Here is a 5000-nt window from a genome sequence, read left to right as displayed (position 1 = left end):
ACGACGATACCGTCATCTATGAGACGCCAAGCCGACTAAGACAGCCATGGGCCCACAGTGCCCTTCTTTCGACCCCACCCACAAAGCCTGCATCCTCTGTCGACAACAGCACCCCAACGCCAGCGCCTCTGCCGCACGAAGTCGTGGACCGGCAATCACTCCACCTGCACCTGTTCGTGCCCCACCCCAACCGCCCAACTCGCAGCTCCAGCGGATGAACGGCGGACTTTGCTCGCACTCGCAATGTGCAATCCACCCCTATAACGTGCGTTTCATGAAGAGTTATGTCCAATATGCGACATTCCCGCTGTCCCTATACATGAGCTGCGAGCTGTACCACGTACGAGCTACAGACGCGAGCGCGTTGCTCTCTGTACGAATGCAGATGCTCAGCGGCAGCTAGGAGGCGCTCCATCCATGTCGGTACCGGTGAGCGTTGCACTCGCAGTCGCAAAAACGTACGGCAAGTATATTACTCGGAAGAGTCAATGACAGTCCAAGCCCCCCTGCGTGGGAAGAGTCTTCCTAGGCCATGACCCACCGGAAGGGCGCAGCGTCCCCCACCCCAGACATGTGACGTCACACTATCGGTATTGACGACTAGACTGATTCCTTATAATCATTTGCCATACACCGGTGGAAGCTGCCGAGACGAGTAACTACATAGCGGGCTCGCCGTGTCACTAATGTACAGAGATACAATAGTTTCGACTGGAACCGGATTAAACGTATACACGGCGCTGATTAGTAATAGATAGAGCCATCAGAATACAGATAATGTATACAACTGTCCGTATACATGCTGAAAGACTCTGCTCACAATCACACGTCAGCCAGACACTCTTATCACGCACTACTCTCTGCCTGTAACAGGCACACAGACAATATCTAAGCACCAGCATGGAACAACACCCAGTGCATCCTCTCTGCCACATTAGACAATCCACACTATCATAACCAGACCGGGAGGTCCACTCGGAAAACAGAATATCCCACCCTTCCGACAACCACCATTGCTCAGCTAAGCCACCAACACCCACACATGTCCTACACAGGGGTGCACCCAACATCACAATACTGCCTCCTGTCACACCACACAAACAATGGCACGAATGAAAGACACAGGTCTGCCACAAGCATGGAATCAGAGCGCCGCCTGTTATGAGCCAAAGGTGCACCCTGACGTGGCAAATCAGATGATGCCGCAGTCATTTACTTACGATAATCACAATCAACAAACCAGCCCCCCCCCCCCCCCCGAAAACACCTTTCCTTACAACAATGTGTGCCTTAACCTAACCCGTATTGTGCCTTAACCTAACCCGTATTGTGCCTTAACCTAACCCGTATTGTGCCTTAACCTAACCCATATTGCGCCTTAACCTAACCCATATTGCGCCTTAACCTAACCCATATTGCGCCTTAACCTAACCCATATTGCGCCTTAACCTAACCCATATTGTGCCTTAACCTAACCTATATTGTACCTTAACCTAACCCATATTGTACCTTAACCTAACCCATATTGTACCTTAACCTAACCTATATTGTACCTTAACCTAACCTATATTGTACCTTAACCTAACCTATATTGGGCCTTAACCTAACCTATATTGGGCCTTAACCTAACCTATATTGGGCCTTAACCTAACCTATATTGGGCCTTAACCTAACCTATATTGGGCCTTAACGTAACCCACGTTGCGCCTTAACCTAACCTATATTGTACCTTAACCTAACCCATATTGTACCTTAACCTAACCCATATTGTACCTTAACCTAACCTATATTGTACCTTAACCTAACCTATATTGTACCTTAACCTAACCTATATTGGGCCTTAACCTAACCTATATTGGGCCTTAACCTAACCTATATTGGGCCTTAACCTAACCTATATTGGGCCTTAACCTAACCTATATTGGGCCTTAACGTAACCCACGTTGCGCCTTAACGTAACCCACGTTGCGCCTTAACGTAACCCACGTTGCGCCTTAACGTAACCCACGTTGCGCCTTAACGTAACCCACGTTGCGCCTTAACGTAACCCACGTTGCGCCTTAACCTAACCCATATTGCGCCTTAACCTAACCCATATTGCGCCTTAACCTAACCCATATTGCGCCTTAACCTAACCCATATTGTACCTTAACCTAACCTATATTGTACCTTAACCTAACCTATATTGTACCTTAACCTAACCTATATTGGGCCTTAACCTAACCTATATTGGGCCTTAACCTAACCTATATTGGGCCTTAACCTAACCTATATTGGGCCTTAACCTAACCTATATTGGGCCTTAACGTAACCCACGTTGCGCCTTAACGTAACCCACGTTGCGCCTTAACGTAACCCACGTTGCGCCTTAACGTAACCCACGTTGCGCCTTAACGTAACCCACGTTGCGCCTTAACCTAACCCATATTGCGCCTTAACCTAACCCATATTGCGCCTTAACCTAACCCATATTGCGCCTTAACCTAACCCATATTGTGCCTTAACCTAACCTATATTGTACCTTAACCTAACCCATATTGTACCTTAACCTAACCTATATTGTACCTTAACCTAACCTATATTGTACCTTAACCTAACCTATATTGTACCTTAACCTAACCCATATTGCGCCTTAACCTAACCCATATTGCGCCTTAACCTAACCCATATTGCGCCTTAACCTAACCCATATTGCGCCTTAACCTAACCCATATTGCGCCTTAACCTAACCCATATTGCGCCTTAACCTAACCCATATTGCGCCTTAACCTAACCCATATTGCGCCTTAACCTAACCCATATTGCGCCTTAACCTAACCCATATTGTACCTTAACCTAACCCATATTGTACCTTAACCTAACCTATATTGTACCTTAACCTAACCTATATTGTACCTTAACCTAACCTATATTGTACCTTAACCTAACCTATATTGGGCCTTAACCTAACCTATATTGGGCCTTAACCTAACCTATATTGTACCTTAACCTAACCTATATTGGGCCTTAACCTAACCTATATTGGGCCTTAACCTAACCTATATTGGGCCTTAACCTAACCTATATTGGGCCTTAACGTAACCCACGTTGCGCCTTAACGTAACCCACGTTGCGCCTTAACGTAACCCACGTTGCGCCTTAACGTAACCCACGTTGCGCCTTAACGTAACCCACGTTGCGCCTTAACGTAACCCACGTTGCGCCTTAACGTAACCCACGTTGCGCCTTAACCCAACACACGTTGCGCCTTAACCCAACACACGTTGGGCCTTAACCCAACACACGTTGGGCCTTAACCCAACACACGTTGGGCCTTAACCCAACACACGTTGGGCCTTAACCCAACACACGTTGGGCCTTAACCCAACACACGTTGGGCCTTAACCCAACACACGTTGGGCCTTAACCCAACACACGTTGGGCCTTAACCCAACACACGTTGGGCCTTAACCCAACACACGTTGGGCCTTAACCCAACACACGTTGGGCCTTAACCCAACACACGTTGGGCCTTAACCCAACACACGTTGGGCCTTAACCCAACACACGTTGGGCCTTAACCCAACACACGTTGGGCCTTAACCCAACACACGTTGGGCCTTAACCCAACACACGTTGGGCCTTAACCTGCTCTGTAATTGTCATACGACGCGTTAAATTAGTGTGGTGTTGCCTAACTGCAACCCCCGCAATATAGTTTGCTACTCGCACTGCCTGGTCCCCAGAGTATCGCTTCATGTTAAACACCTTGCAGCTATACACTGTAATGCGGATGGCAGCAGGACGTACATGCTCAATGCCCTTCGCAGTTGTTCATTGGCATTTGCATGGCGAAGCACAGCCTACGTTGTGGTACGGCGTGTGTCAACTGTCCGCTGATGTTGTACGTCCAAATCACACACTGTACTGCACATTGGTCCTCATGTACTGAATGATACATCGTGGTACATGTGTGACCGTACCACGACTGCGCCAACAACGGCGAACCATACGGTCCAAATATTGTGCACTCAGCTACGTGTCGTCTCCCTATAAGAGCTGGATTGCAGTATGGTATGCCGTGGATGGCGATCAGCATGAGCCGTCTGTTGATGTAGTGGCGCGTGTTGTCAGACGTAGTCGTCTCTTCTCACACACCGTGATAGCATGGTGCACTGCGTTCCACATCTGCGACATGCGACAGAGGCCGGTTGACAGTCGTTCGCGCAATGGACATCGCATACGTACGGGGGCCACCTTCCACGTGTTCGCGAAGCGTGCACATGTTGTTGCGTGTATGTGGGCAGACATAGTGTGTCGTGACACCTGACACAGGCATGCAACAATCGTTGAATTTGCAAATGGCGATGGACGTCTACGTTTGCTGGTGACGTTACGCAAATGAACAACTGGTAAACGGTTGTGGTGCGGTTGTTCTCGCTAGAGGTGAATCAGTGATGGCGACGATCGGTTGAGCTACCAACCGGTTGTTTCAGCGATACCCACCATGCCCACGAACGTGAATGGCATGTGGGTGTGAAGCGATACGCGGCGGTGGCTGGGTGGGACCGTCCCCGGCCGGTGAGGGGGGGCCTCCCGGCGTGCTGGCCGCGCGGTGCGTGGGCGCACGCGCTACAGCCGGCTGGTGGGGGCGGCCAGTGGCAGGCGCGCCGGCCGACGGAGGCGGCAGGCGGCGCAGCTGCGCGCCGGCGCACCCTGCACGCGGCGCCGTGCGGCCAAAGTAGGTCCTCGCGGGCCCGGTGCGAAGCGCGGTGGACATCTGCAGTGTGCTGGTCCGATTGAGGACTGTGTGCGCTGAGGATGCGCCGCCGCCCGGCGCTCGGCGCCGCGACGCCGTCTGCTGCTCGGTCGCCTCTGCGGTTCTCGCAGGTGGTTTGTATCGCAGCTGTGCGGACGTGTTGGCGCGTGCGCTGTGCTGGGAGAGTTCGCTTCGGCACCCAAGTGGGGCTTTTGTCCTTCTGTGGCGCTGGCGTTGGAGCTGCCGGCCACCGTAGGTGGCG

Source organism: Schistocerca americana, unplaced genomic scaffold, assembly GCF_021461395.2.
Source record: "Schistocerca americana isolate TAMUIC-IGC-003095 unplaced genomic scaffold, iqSchAmer2.1 HiC_scaffold_676, whole genome shotgun sequence".
Lineage (NCBI taxonomy): Eukaryota > Metazoa > Arthropoda > Insecta > Orthoptera > Acrididae > Schistocerca > Schistocerca americana.
Note: the sequence above shows the minus strand (reverse complement) of the source record.